This window comes from Mugil cephalus, chromosome 14 (genome assembly GCF_022458985.1).
Source record: "Mugil cephalus isolate CIBA_MC_2020 chromosome 14, CIBA_Mcephalus_1.1, whole genome shotgun sequence".
In the NCBI taxonomy this organism is placed as follows: domain Eukaryota; kingdom Metazoa; phylum Chordata; class Actinopteri; order Mugiliformes; family Mugilidae; genus Mugil; species Mugil cephalus.
In genome coordinates, this window is record NC_061783.1 from 2,985,872 (window position 1) to 3,001,524 (window position 15,653).

General features: G+C 42.9%; 1 long non-coding RNA gene across 2 annotated transcripts; it reads right to left on the minus strand.

Moving 5' to 3' along the window:
• Positions 1-598: 598 nt before the first annotated feature.
• On the minus strand, positions 599-10,153 carry LOC125020265. Of its 2 annotated transcripts, XR_007114188.1 has the most exons (4): positions 10,075-10,153; positions 3,189-3,261; positions 1,477-1,679; positions 599-1,155 (listed from the first exon to the last, which is right to left on the minus strand). It is a non-coding gene; the product is annotated as an uncharacterized LOC125020265 (long non-coding RNA). The 2 variants fall into 2 exon arrangements; XR_007114187.1 differs by having other exon boundaries at positions 599-1,679; positions 10,075-10,149.
• Between the last annotated feature and the right edge of the window lie 5,500 nt (positions 10,154-15,653).

Sequence of the window (15,653 nt, forward strand, 5' to 3'; positions counted from 1 at the left end):
AGGTAATCCTTTAATTTATCCCACCATGGGGGCATTTCCAGTGCTCCATTGATAGGAGAAGTAAATAACCTTCATCACCTTGTGACAATTCAGTGTTTTGCTGGGAAACTTTTGGACCTGTTACTCAGTGGCTGTTACTTAGTAATCTACCAAACCGAAGGGTTAGCGGTTCAGAGTGTGCCAGACCACCCCTAGGGCTGATACAACCACAGTCATAGAAGGATCTCAGTATTGCTCCCTTCACTCAGAATGACCTTAGTGTAGGTAGAGTCTTCTCTGGCCTTCCCTATAAAGCGCCCTAGCATGGTAAGGCTAGTCCAGTTTTTTGTTCACGTGAACACCCTGCTACATATAAGAGTCCACAATCTACATATCTATGTCCACTCCCTGGATGTGTGCACATGACATGAACAACCCATATTAACCAGCAGCAGCTTCACCCACTCCTCTCCCTCTCTGCAAAGTCACATTTAAGTCACCACTCAGTCACACATCTCTGTTGACAAGTGTTAGCATAATTTATGCTTACAAAATAAACACTCCCAACAGAGAAGCAGGAGGATGCAGAGAAGCCAGAAAAGATGTTCAAATGATTTTATTTGCAAGCTAATGCATTCTGCACACTGCACATGAACGAACTGTAATCAGATGATTTTACTATTATCACAGATTACTGACTACGCTCTCCCGTCCCGAGCGTGTTTCACTGGGACTTGACAATGTCCTCTGACTATTCAGTGGTTCATCCATAATAAATTATCTGTTGCACATTTATCAGACAAACTGTAGTATCCTGACTGCCATTCATCTCAATTTCCACGCAATATGTATTCCTTTTTTTGTGTTTAAAGAAACATTGTAAACACTTTGTCCACAAACTCCACAAACAGCGCTCATCTCTTTCTCATTTATCTCTTCTTTTCCCCAGATAACCCCAAGTTTAGCTCGAGGACAAAAATATACACAGAAAAGGACCATCTTCTCAAGTCATGGATCATAGCGGATGGAGCTCTGTGATCTTCCAGGAGCTTCTCACAGCGCTGCTTATTCAGGCGTCCCCTGAACACACGCTGACAGAGGCACCCCAAGGACCTGGAAGCGGAAGCAGGCTTTGACCATGGCCTGAACCTGGTCACAGGTGATCAACCGTAACACCTGCAGTCAATGAGGCGCGGTAGGGCGACAGGCAAATAAACACAATTAGGGCAAATCTGCTCTGGCAATTAGCAGCAGTTACCTCACCTCACCTCTGTGTCCTCACAGGGTGTCGTTTCTGCAAAAACAAATGTCCCTTGTTGTGCTATTAATTTGCCCCACTAGTGATACTGCATTCATCTCCAAAGCTCTCCCTGACTTCTCTTTCAAGGTGGATGTACAAAGCCAAGGTCGAGCTGTGCGGCTGGCGGGGGAAGGGGTGGGTGTGGGGGTGGGGGTGGGGTGGGGTGAGGAGGAATACGCGGGGACAGGTTGGGTTACCTTTGCAGGCACAGGAGACGCACTCGAAGCGTCACCGCCGCCGTGTCCATCTTTGTCTCATCTGCTCCAGTTCCTTCGGCTTTGAAGGGCATGCCTTGCTTGCATGTCAGAGATTAGAGGTGTGTGTGCGTCTGGATGTCTTTGTCTGGAGGTGGCGGAGGCAGAGGGCAGCCGAGTCGTGTGGACTTCAACTTACAGTGTGCCTGTGTGAAGTGGAGACAGAGAGAGAACAGAGGCGCTCGTCTGTATAATGGAGTGAGAACTCGGCCAGCTCTTCCTTCATCTTTCTGCTGCAGCACCAAGGCGCACACGCACACACACGCATACGCTTCGTCCTGGCCCGCAGACCTAACCAGACCAGCTGTAATTTGTCATTTGGCTGCGAACTGGGCCGTCAGCGCTGGGTTACTTTTAGCTTCCGGCTCAATGGTAATCCCTCCCTTTGAAGGCCGGCCAATCCAATCCCATGGCTGACATTGCCATAAAGGAATACAGCATTGTGACCTTTATGGTGCACCGGCTAATCTTTTCTCAACGAGAGACACAGAAAGTGAAAAACTCAACAAGCTTACTTGTCCTTTCTCGTTCTCCTTTTTTTTCCCTCCGCAAAACCCCCCTAAGCCCTTTATTCCCCACATGCACTGTGTAGTCATTTGTTTTTTAGAGAAAGAGAAGAAAAAGTCACGCAGCCCTCTTAGTCACCTGACATTTAACAAGTCCTCGTGTTTTTGCCTCTGGCCTTGAATTCTGGGTGCGAAGAGGTGGCTTGTGCTCTGTTCCAATCCCAGGCAGCATTTGGCACCTTTATGAATGAGGCGTCATTTAACACTGTTTCCTATGTACAGTATCTCAGTTGGCTGACCATGCCAAATGATATCACAAGAATTGGACAGAGACCTTGTTGAGGTTTTGTAGTTGTACAGTTTAGTTTGATGCGTGATTCAATATGATACTTTGGAAAAATGCACCTGAAATAGTGGCAGCTTGTCGCCAGTAGTTCTGTGATTTTTCCCCTTTTAGGCTATTCTTATTGTATTGTGTTATTGGTTGTTTTTTCTCTGACTTTTATCTGTGCCTTGAATCAGTCAACATGGTTTTTGGTCATTTTTGTCTTTTTGTGCTGTTTTTTTTTTTTTTTTTTTTTTTTGGACTTTTTGTGTTTGGCTGTGGAGTTCAACAGCGTAGCCGTTGTGTATAATATACACTGTTCAACCAAAGATTGTAACAAAACGGTCAATGGCTGGCATCTACAGCTGCCACACAAATTCTTTAAAATTAAAGTAAAATGTTTCAATTTAAAGTGAAGGATAAAAACATAATATTAAAGGTTATCCAGAGAAAAAGGATGGCACTAAAATATATGGGAAAACAGACACTGAAAGTTCTAGAGAGAACTAATGAATTAATGAATGAAGACTGGAGAATGTAAAATAACAATTAAACCTTGTAACTTAAAGGCAGGGTATGTTTTTTTTTTTTTTGTTGTTTTTTTTTGTTTTTTGTAATCTTGTAGTTTTGTGTTTAAGGCTGAAGCTGAAGTTTTCCACCAATCACAGGTCATTTTGTGAGTGTCAATGTTTTATGTGTTCCTATTGGTTTACATACATAAGTCGCAAACGTTCACGTCCCATTGCTAGTCAATAATTATGTTGAAGTAACATTTGTTGGTTCATAATTCAATTTGTTCATGATAGCAAGGTAAAGTACTGTACCTGTGACTCAGCGTGGTGTATGAATAATTGCTCCACTGATCTGCACGTTCACGGGGAGGAGGACAGAGTGGAACTGCAGAGTATAAACAAGAAGCGTAGATTTTACATACCCTGCCTTTAACAGAACACATTCCAACAACACAGGAAACCTATTCCCTCCGATATAGTGTACACTGAAGTTTTAGAGTTGAAAACAACTAGTATATTATAATTAGAAACATGCTTCAAAGCAATCCTCTAAATCCTTCAAGAGCATGATTTCTTGTGTGATGTTAAAAACCACAAACAATCATCCACCAAGTGCCAATTTACGACGCTGGATACACATTACAGGCAAACAAAAGATCAAGATTTCTTTACCTTCCTCCGCAAGCAGGCATGTCAAAACACTCTCAGATCTGCTCTCCTCATCCCTGCATCCCTGGCTGGGCACACTGTTGCATTCATTTATTTTGCATTATCATGTGGTTCAGGTCCTTCCAGGTTTGGTGGCATCTGGGATTTGGTCAACAAATTTGCTAGATACAATCAGCCCCCAGGGTGTCTTTTATTTATTTTATTTATTTTTTTTGTGGAGTGTTTATCTCATGCAGTTAGAGGGTGTAATAATATAGGTACAGTGTACAGATTGTGCGGCCTCTTTTGAAATATGGAGGGGGAATCAAGAAGGGAGGTGAACAACATGGACTGCAGGAGCTGCAGGAGAGAGCATTTCATAAGAGTGAGGTGAATGTGAAGCAAGCTTCGAATCTATACTAAGGCCTGATGAAATATGTTAGAAAACTGCCAACATTTTCTGTTTGCTCATCAGTTTTTCTATCATATTTTTTCCCCAGATTCTATTCATGAAAAGCTCTACACGGGTGAATACTTTGTTCTCTCTCTGGCAGCATCTGACACGTTCATAGAGGAGACATTAGCTATAACTCTGCATGGAAATATATATCTTTTTCCCCATACAAATGTCAATGCAGTTGCCTTTCTAAAAATTAGGTTTTTGAGAGCTTGGTATTAAGTCACATCCATGCATCCAAAAAAAAGTAAATTCCTTTGCGCTTGAATGTTGTGTGCCACATTTTACTTTGCTATTTAGTCAAATTAATTTTATTAAGAACACCAGTTAGAAATGTATGCACTGATTTCCACATTAAGTATTAGACACCTTTTGTGTTCATGCAGAGGTGGGTCTTACAGACCACATTAGACCCTGGTTTGACCTGAGAATGTCTCCTTGGTCTTCTCTGATTGGCTGAATCCAAACCACATGCTTCTAAACCTCATTGAGAGCCACAGGGGTTCAATGTAAAATGTGTGACAAAGTTACCACATATGGTTCCTTGCCCCATGAAGGGTTATGCTTGGTTTATCTGTGTGGAGCTTATGGTGTAAGAGCCTACACCAGTGAAAGCATTTATGCGGATTGGCCATCAGGAGTACTGCACAGGAGATTTCCTGGTGGGCCAACAGCCCAGACAATGTATAATAAAATCATACATTGGTCTGACCAGCCCGTGAAAGAAGTAGATCAGCAGACCGATTGACACTGGTCTGGCCCAAAAAACACCAACCCCTTTCACGTTGGTCCTGCCTACATCATGCATTTGGCCAAAAAATAAATAAAGTCAGCGGAAGAGTTTGTTTCACAGGCCCTTTACACACACGGGTCTGCGGCCCATTGGTTATTTTCTTCACTGACACAGGGTTGGAGCGTCATATCATGAAACACCTCCTCCTTTTGACTCCGTGCAGTGTGGGATGACTGTACTGTTATCCATTAGGATCTTCTGAGATGGAGAGAAAATGCAAAGGAGGTGCAGAGAAAACTAAGAACAGCCTTGGTTTAAATTCCTGTAGTGGAGTAGTAGGCTCAAATACTTGGAAAAATGTGTTAGGCAGTTTTTAAGTAGGTGGGTAAGGACAATCTACAGAAATGAAAGAAAATCATGCTTTTAAGAATTATATACTTTTGTCTAATGCCTATGTTCTGCCAATGCAGCTGTGCACCTCTTTACAAGACAATCCAATAATTCTAGGCGTATTTGTAAAGCCACCACTCGCCAAAATGAAAACTGAGTCAGGGGGCAGCATTCTGATTTCATTATTAGTCTATAAATTATTTAACAAGTAGACCTAGGCTAATCTGATTTTTAGGCCTAGAAAAAAAGTGAGTTTGGGTCAGTTTTTATGTAGCCTATGTAGCTTAAGACCCGGTACAATACAGTGAAATATAATCACACTTTTTAAAATGACTTCATTTTGTTCATTGCCTGTGTTATGCCAATGCAGCTGTGTTTCTGTTCATCAGAGAATCCAAGACAAAGCCCGAAAAGGTACGCAGTAGCAAATGCGGTGTGCCGGTCTGGTCCACAATTCCTGGGCCAATTTTTCGCCCCAGTCCACCCCTGCCTGGGCACATGTGAGTCAGCGTCACTGGCAACGACTAGTCAGCAGCTGTGTTGGGTTTCACTCTGGATTCACCCAGTGGGGAGCGGCTCATATTGGAGCTGAAAATAATAAATGTGGATGAACAGTAACTTCTGCTGAAATCAATGCAACACAGAACATAGAGGAGACTGGGTAGATGGTGTGAAGGAGACAGTGACTGTATACTGTAAATATGGAGAATACATATGAACTTCCTTTCATTGGCCAAATTGACACAAGTTTCCTGGGGACATGGGTGGTGCCATCTTGTGACTTGCGAGCCAGAGTCTGTCTGAGAGTGGAACCACCCTGAGCCGTGTTCTCAATGTCCCGCCCACACTTCCAGAGTAGCTCACTTTTACATTTAATTAATACCCCACTCTGCTCTACTTCCACCAGTTACAAGGAAATGTTGGATTATACTCCCTTATTACGTATTTATTTATTTATTTTCTAACAGCTCCACATGACAGCTTCACACAGCAGTTTACATGGCAATTTGTAGTCATCATGATGTCACATCCTGTTTCTATAGAGTTACGTAACAGAGTAAAATAAAATAAAAAGTGGAGTAGTAAATGCAATATCTGAAAAACCCTCCTTGAAAAAATATATATATTTGATGTATATTTTAAGGTTTTAGTTTGGCCCAAGTCCCATCATGGACGAGTTGGAGCTTATGACCTATTCTACAGCCGGTCACCAGGGGGAGCACTACTTGCTTTGGCTTCACTTCGCTGTTCAGCCATCCATCTTTATACAGTCTATGGAATGAGACTAAGCAAAGGACAATCTTATGTGCTTGTCCATTTGCTGTAAAAATATGTAAACAAGGAAATGCATTTTGGACCAGTCACAGACATCACGGTTTGGGGCACTGCAATCCAGAGTCACATTTCTGGGGAGCAACATCACAGCTACGTTGTAGAAATGACACGCAACCATAAGGTAAGCTTTAGGCTACACAGCCAGCATAAGAGTTGTGGAAAACATTATGAAGAACTAAAATTACATCTGTACTGAACGTGTCAGACAAAGTGGCAGTTTGTGAATAGGTGGAGGGAGGAATTTGATTGTTCTTGTCCCAATTGGAAACGCCGGTTCATTCCTATGTCAACTTCCCAGCTCTACTGTAAGATCCCTGAAGAAATTATGTGAAAAAATAACTTCATTATAAGGTCTGGGTTTGAATCCGACTGGGTAGCTTCTTTCTGTGTGAAGTTTACATGTTCTCCCTGTGTTCTCTGGTACTCTGGTTTCCTACCACCTCCAAAGACATGCTTGTGTGGTGATTCTAAATTGGCAGAAGGTGTGAGTGTGAATGGTTGTGTTGTCTCTCTGTGTTAGCCCTGTGATAAACTGGAGACCTGTCCAGGGTGTACCCTGACACCTCTTGCCCAATGACAGGCTCCTGTTACCCTCCGTTATAGAAGAACTTATTTCACCATTTTTTAATTCTGATGACTGTAATTGCAATCCAGCACATTGGCAAAAATAGCAATATGGGCCCAAACTGTCAGTAGTGTGAAGAAGTACTGATGAATAAAGGTAAAAACAATCTCTATTTGTAGTGGAAGCATCAATAAAGAAGAGGCGGAAGTGTCTGTCTCACACAGTGACATTGTTTTTTTTTTTGTTGTTTTATTTTTTTGGTCCATCAGTCCCCTGCCATCGCTTCATCTCTTTTGTTCCTGCCAGACCAGGCCAAAAGGGGGTGTGGAATCAACATGAGCTCGCAGCAGCAGGCTGCCTCCAATCTCCCGCCATTTGCCAGCATGCTACCAATCAACACTTTACTCCCACCCCGCCGAGAAGCAACCGACTCTGAAGGAGACAGAAGGGGACCTAGTGTGATGGAGCTATGGAGTGTGCGAAAGAGGATAAGAGAGTGAAGAAGAGATAGAGGCAGAAATAGAGGCAGAAAATGAGCGAAAGCAGGAAGGCAGCTTCTTGGTAGGCATCCTAAATTTACCCCATTCCTAAGGGCCCCTGGCGTTTTCTGCTCTTGCTCTGTCAAAAGATCTGTACCTCTGCCGGGCCCTGACACAGCAATCACACACACAGATGTGTAAAATATTTGAAATTACTGCTGCAACTTCTCGAACAGAAATATTACGCTCAGATATTAATATAAGTTCAAACTGCGGGGATATCTTCGGTAGAAAAAGTTCTCATGCAATACTATCTAAAAATACTCCTACTGAGCAAAACAGAAGCAGTTAAATTACACCCTTGTGCACATTAATCTTTTTTTTTCTCCAATAACAGTTTCTGGACTTTCATGTATTTCTCCAATTTATCATAGAGCATATTTGCTGGCGAAACCCTCGCCTCACAAGAGTAGTATTGATCCAAGCCATTGCACTGATAAATGCAGTCTTTCACCCAATAACTGGATTTTACAAATGAGATAATAAATGGGCACGCACATCTGGCCTTAACACGCTGTCAGGTGTCCTCTCACTCCCACACTATTTAATACATGTCTGATGAGATGCTACAAAAAAAAAAAACTGTGATGCACAGCTGATCAGGTGTGACTTTTTGCAGGAAAATGTCCTAAATGTTTAAGAAATATGCTAATTATATTTTCTAGCTGAAGGTTACGAGAAGATTGATTGGTGTCTATGGATCAACTGTAAAGCTACAGCTAGGATAATGTTGGGTTTGCTTTGTCTAAGCTCCATAACCTAGTGAAATTAACCTCTGTCAAAAAGTAAAAGAAAAAAAAATGAATAAAAGTATTTTTATTCATGGGGGGAAAAGCAAAGTGCAGAATGTCGATGTCCAGTGCTTGAGCAATGGTTAATCTTTATGCTGTGGAGAGCTAATTGTCATTTTCTTGTGGCTTAGTTTCTAATGCAGTGTTACTGTACAGACGGGGTTACAGAGTGGAGCCTTTAAAAACCCAAATAAAAAGTTGTTAAAACCTATTTACACTGCACACAGGACTAAGTCTGAACATCATTTTCGGTTTTTCATTGCTGGCTCACAATGTTCATGGAAAGACGTCCCTTCATGAAGGAAACAGACGTCCTTCCTTTGATTGTTGAGTTCTGTCTAATTCCATTTTCACTGCAATTCATGACATCATTATAACTCAATTGGCCGAGGAATGGCTTCCCTCTTAAAAGTTGCTCAAAAACCACCAAACCGCACATATAAATTACCAAAAATATTAGAGATACTGTATTTTGCTTCATACTTCAACCACCCAGAACAGCAGACTGCTTTGGTTTTGTTTCAAATCAGCATAAAACAGTGATTAGAAAAACCACCCAAGTGATCCCAAACTAGCCCAAATTTGGGTCACTCACCCAACTTTATTTTTACTTTTACTGAAGCAGCCTATTTGGCAACACAACATATTCTATTTTCCCACATATAACAATACAAAAGTGGGTCTAACTCCTCTCCCTCTGTCTGTCTCAGATGTCAGTTCCCACCCTGACCATGGGCCTGTTCAGACTTTGCATTATCTGGGCTATCAGGTCCCAGGTGGCCAGCCTCATATGTGCGTTCAGACCTGGTATTAACATATAACGTCTCCAAATGCGTCTCCATATCAGATCTCAGTTTCGCGCTCTGTATGCAAATAAATCCCGACATTATCTGCGGCCCAGTAGAATATTTTAACAGCAACTGTCTCTAATGGATCTCTACTGCTGCTCCAGAACCGAGAACATCACTGTTCTATGTGTGTGCATCACGGCTTTGCCATGTTTAATGTGACCCAGGATGCACTGCGTTCGCAATACCAAAGGAATGAGGACACATGTGGAGACAGGTAACCCAGACCACCTCCAAATGTGGACAGAGATGGTACCTGAGACTACATTGTATTGTCCAGATCGGATCGTAATGCAACAGTCTGCAAGGTCTGAACAGGCCACATATTGCTCTGTAGGCATGTGTCCCTGAAAATAACATAACACGCAGGTAATGCTAATATTGTAGGGTTTTTGTAGAGGCCTGTGATATTTTTGCATTTATGATACTGTTGGACATTTTAGCGTCTAGATCAGGGGTCCCCAGACTACAGCCTGGGCCAGACCCTGCTTGCCAAACCAAGTGGAGTGGCCCACTTAACGATCCCAGACAACCCCTCTAAACTTTGCCAATTTTTTAAAAATGTTATTTTCCTATCACATATCCGTATTTAAAGGTTGGGATTCTCTTTACATTTTAAAATATACAATAATATAATATTATTACAAATACAATATTTTAATTATATTTATGGCTCATCTTCACCCCTCACACAATGGTTTATTCCGACGTGTCATTGCTCGTGACCGAGCCAATTTCGCGACTTTGTCGCTCTATATAGCGAGTATTCAGACCCCTCTAGCAACTTTTTTTTTCTTCAAAAAAGAGAGTAGTGGCAAATCTAGTGACTTTTTCTGTTGCTTTTGGAGACTTTTGGCCACTCGGAAGTCAAAGCACGTATCGCTCTTCTTACCCCTCTCAACGAGCTGCAGGTGTGCTGCTCCACCCCCACCGACAGGCAGTCCCTCCCAGGCGTCAACATCCGGGTCTGAGTGATGAAGCCCATGCCGAAGTGCAAAAAGCTGCAGTTCATTGAGTGTCCACATGAGGCTTTAGTGTGTCAAATCTGCAAAGATACAGTCAGTGCATTTACATGCAGATTTTAATCAATCTACGCTTGAAATTCGACTTTCTGACTACAGTCCTTGTCCCAGTTTACAAGCAGCGGAGAAAATCGAATAACTGGCGGGAACATGTCCTCCTCCTCCACACTAGGTGGCGATATGTTTCTTTTCAGCTGGTTAATACCACGTTAATATGGCCCCCTTTCTGTTTTTTTAATCTCTTCTACCGGCTCTGTTTACCTTCTTTTTCTTCTGCGACAGGCTTTCTTGGATGTTTTTTTTCTAGGGTCACCCGCCAGCACAGAGGTTGTGGAGCACGTGCACACACATTATTCTGTCATAGTCCGATTAACGCGTATACATGGCGGAGAAAACTGAATTCTAATCACATTATCTGTGTGTCTTAATCGGATAAGGAGAACTCAGATTTTAGTCAGAGTAATGTGTTTAAATGCAGTTAAGTTCTCCAGTTATAGTTCAATTAAGGGAATAATTCGTTTTTTTCATGTGCATGTAAAGGTACTGAGTGTCGGTGTTCAAAGAATTTAACATTCGTCAACACTATGAGACCACCGCCACGGAGGGCAGTCTGCTAGCCTGGCCCATATAATTTTTTTGGTATAGACTGACCCATCACAGAAAGGAAAGCTGGTGTGGCCCACAATGAAAAAAGTTTGAGGACCCCTGGTCTGGATGTACAAAGCAAGACTCCTGGCAGCTGTGATGTATTCATTTTTTATGAATGGCTTGAAGCAGTTCTGTGATACGGTAGCAGCATAAGTATGGTGCACGTTTGAAACACAGGATTGCAGCAATGAACCATTTATGTGCATTTTTGTCAGTAATATTCAGGGTTGGATTGTTTTTTATTTGTTTGTTTGTTTTTACATATTTATATAATGAGAATTTGCTAATGCTAATGGTTGGGAAAATATTCCAGAATGAAAACTTTTACTTTACACACTTTACAAGAAGTGTGTTATAATGCCAGGTGCTGAATATTTACAAGATTTAGTATGAAGGAGACATTCAAGGAAAAAGTCAATAAGAAGAAGTATTTGTGAGACAGAGCCGCTAAAGGCTCCCAGACAGGGAGGTAGCAAGTGAGTGAAAATGGCACTGGGGAAAAATAGACCTGCCGAAGTGGCGGTAAGAGAAAAAGTAGACACATCGGGAGCGAAACAGAGAGGCAGCAATATTGGATCAGGCAAATATTGAGCAAGAGCTGCGGCGAAGCAAAGAGGTGAGGAAGAGATCCACAGAGTGAGCGGAGAAGAAGCACAGTGATAAAATGATGAGATGTATTCAGTGTGTTGTTGCTTACTTACTGGCAGCCTGCGTCTGGACAAGGGCCGCAGAGCTGGAGGCTAAAGGGCCGGAGTGAGAGGGCCCCGGGGCGCGGCATTTGGTCATTTCACAGAGCGCTGCAGCTCACCAAAACAATGTTGAAGCAATCAGAGGTAATTGCTCACTAATGGCTCCCTTTCCACTTTCCTTTTCTAATTGGCTGGAGCACCATCTGTGCACACACACAGACACACATGCATGAATGCACTACACACACAGTTGACAAATGACATACTGCTCTAAGATTGAGAAAACGACCCTTTATATTTCAGCCAAGTAGAGGGTGAGAAATTTTCTCAAGTGTATAGCACTGGTTAAAACTTTTAGCATGTTTGTGTTGATTTTTGCCTTTGGGTCAGGTCGGTGAAAATGACCATACGCTTGCAATGAATGGATCCGGCTTAACCGGAAATGGGTTTTTGTGGCCCGAGCACAATCGCTGACAAGCCTGTTGTTACGGTCGCTGATGGATTTCCCTGTCACATGTTCCATTTTTGCCTCCCTTCCCTCTCACCTGCTACATGAAACCGGGAAGGCTCCTTGTTCACAGGAGGAGCTTGTCACCGCTGTCATCTCTGCGGCTCCTTTCCCGAGCATCGGGTTTCCTCCCTGCAGTTCTTTGTTACCACTTTGCAGGAAATCTTTTTTGGCTGCGCAGTGTGGAAACCATCACCGCAGGCAAAGGTGAAATGGGTACAGCGGGGGGAAGTGCTTTAAAGTACGGTGGTTGCCAGGGAAACCACCTTTACCCAGGTTCTCGGCATTTGCTCACCTTGCAGGATTTGAGTGGCTCACTCGCCTAATTGACAGATGTGGAAACACACTCAAAAACAATCCTGGAAATGATTAAATCCGTGGCCCACCTGCTTGTTTACACTGTGCAACTGATCCTTCTCTGTTTCCTGTTTACCCAGACATCGTCCATGCTGCCAGCTGTCCATTTGTTGTTGTTTTTTTTTCTTCTGTGGGAGACATCTGATTAAATTATTTTCTGAGATGAGGTGAAGTAAAGTTTCTCTTACAGAGACAGGTTTCTACAAAAATTACCAACTCACCTTAAGCATAGTAATGTCAGCCTTGATCATTAGACAGATGGAAGGAGACATCTCCCTTACAACCACTTAAGGAATGTGCAAGGTTCACCAGACAACAACATCGGCAACAAAACAGCACCATATATAATAACTGACTGGGGTGGACAGGAAGGAATCACCTGCTGCTTAACGTGGACAAGACCAAAGAGATGGTGATTGACTTCAGGAGGAAGGGAACAGCTCCTCAGCCCCTCAGCATCCTTGCCAGGGATGTGGATGTGGTGGGGGAGTACAAACACCTGGGAGTGACCATCGACCACAGACTGAACTGGAAGACCAACAGTACAGCTGTGTACAAGAAAGCCTGCAGCAGACTCTACTTCCTGAGGAAGCTAAGATTCTTCAACGTGTGCAGTAAGATGCTGGAGATCTTCTACCAGTCTTTGTGGCCAGCACCCTTTTCTCTGCTCTGGTCTGCTGGGGGAACAGCATTGCAGCCAGTTACGCCAACAAACTGAATAAACTGATCAGGAAGGCTGGCTCTGTCATTGGCTGCACATAGGAAACATTTGAGGTGGTGGTGGAGAGGAGGACACTTAACAAACTGTTACCAATCATGGATAATCCTAATCTCCCTCTCCACCAGATGATAGAAAGACAACGGAGCTCCTTCTCCAAGAGACTCAGACAACTCTGTTATGTCAAAGAACGCTACAGGAAATCTTTCCTGCCTCCAGCCATACGCCTGTTCAGCTCCTCACCTGCATGTGACAAATAACACTCTGTACATTATTTCTTTTTTCCTTCTTGTATTCACTTATTTTTAAAATTCTGTAAATAACGTGTATATTGTGTTTTTCCTGTTATATAGTATGTATGGTGTTGAGAGCAGAAAAAAGAACATCTTAACAACACAAACAGCCAGAGAAATGCATTCTGGGGTCTCTAAAGAGTCCGCTTTCAAGGAGACAGGACAGGAGGGTGTGTGAGTACGTTACTGAAAGATGTAACAAAGGTTTCCTCATCACTACAGCCGTTATTCAACGGAATATTTGCCAAGGAGCTAAATACCCCCTCCTTGGAATTCAAAGCCGGCCTCTTTTTGGTGCAGACTCAAAAAGATTTAGGCTAAATTTCTTATAAATGGTCTTTATACTTTATTTTCCTCTGTGGTGTATCGACCTTTGTAAATAAGTCAATAAAACTAAAGGTGCAGTCAATTCTGCAACACAGTGGCAGTGTCATTTGCAGAGAACAGGTAATAGGACTCAATCACACAACAACTGGATAGTATGTTTTTGGTAAGAAATACACACCAAACATAGAGAGATGAATAAAGTATGTATCTAATCTAATTTAATTGAACACACGATGAGAAAACTGTGCACAACTCCAGTCATGTCTAAGAGACACAAATATTCACGACAGTGAGACTATTTGTGTCTGTGTCTGTGATAGGATCACACTGTCTGTATACCAGGACTATACAAAAGTGTTTTTAAGGTGACGACAGCACCTCAAAGTAAACTAGACGATTCCTGTGAACAAGGGAGCTGTAGCCAATTATAACTTGGAGATACGACTTTAGAAACAGAGATTGCCTTGTACTCTCTCATCATCATCATACACCAAACATCACAGGCTTTGATTCGATTCATGTATTACAGTAATTGAACTGGGTTAGGTCTTTCCGTTTGAACACCCGCGCTTGTGTTTCTTCCCGAACACAAACACTCCTGGCTCCACCAAAACCACATTCGTCTGAGATGACGCAAAGACGTGCAAGATAACAGAATTTTTAACACTTCACACTTGTCAGGCCCATAAAACAAAGTGTCCAGATGCAAGCTCGGGGTAATGACACTCTGCCGGAGCTGAGATATCTAGCTCTTAAACATTTTCGCATCCCATATGGCAAAGATCGGAAATAGCCTTTTTCCATTCCTGTCTTTCCTAAGAGGTTGAACATCCTCTCAAATCTATCTGCTTCTTCAGTCTAATGGAAGGATGCTCAAGTTATGTCAGTATAGTGGGGCCTTAATTTGCTGGACTCTGTAATATTGTCATTCTCTTAGTAAAACTGATAAGCTGTTTACTTGTGCCTACATTTACACTCTGCATCACTAGCTACATCATGTTACTCAAAACCGCCCGGGTCAGGCTGATGTTCCACAGGAAGCTATGTGTGTTTTAGCCCAGCGATGTTGGCTGAAGGTTTCGGTTTCCATCCTTGTTGACTGTCAGAACTGGGTCTTTAAGTCTGTAGCTATACATTTGAGTGTGTGTGCGTGTGTGCGTGCAGTGGGCTGTACTTAAACATGCCACATTGTTCTGCGTCGTTCTCTTCCCCTTGTGTGACAGGAGCAGATGTTAAACCCGGCAACGGCCGCGGGGCTTAGAACAAAACTCCCATCAAGCAAATCTATTTCCCCCTCCGGACGGTGGCTCTGTAGGCCAGTTCAGCTCTTTATCCGGCGTTCACTCTCTTTGTTCGTCATAAATCCTCTGCTGTTGCCAACGGAAAAAGAAAAAAGAAAGAAATCAAGCAAATGTCAAAGCCCTAACTGGGACAAAAAGTTCCACTTGCACTGAGAGTTCAAATGCCTTTTTTTTTTTCCATCTCTTTCTTCGCTCTAATGTCATTGCCTTCTGACGGATTGGCAGAGTATTTAGGTCACTGTATGCCTTTTGATGGACAGGTGCCAAGGATGATGGGTAAACTGTGCAGCAAGGATTAGCAAAGGCCGACAGGTGTGTTATATAAGTGAATTAGAGAGCAGGAAAAAGAAAAGGCTGCTTTCCCGTGAGCGCTTTTGTCACCCAAGCACTTCTGACACAAACTCTGCTGCCACTCTGCTAACCTCGTCCATATATAGCCATGGTAACCCCTGAATGCCACTTCCAGGGAAACAGCAGGCCGGGGTTTTGAACTAGCAACCCGGTGCCCACTTTGAGAGGGCAATACCTCCAGAGGCGTGCAGGTCCGGACCTCTTGGCAGACTGCTCTGATGGAGAGCAAACACATGTAACCAGTGGGAGTCGGCCCA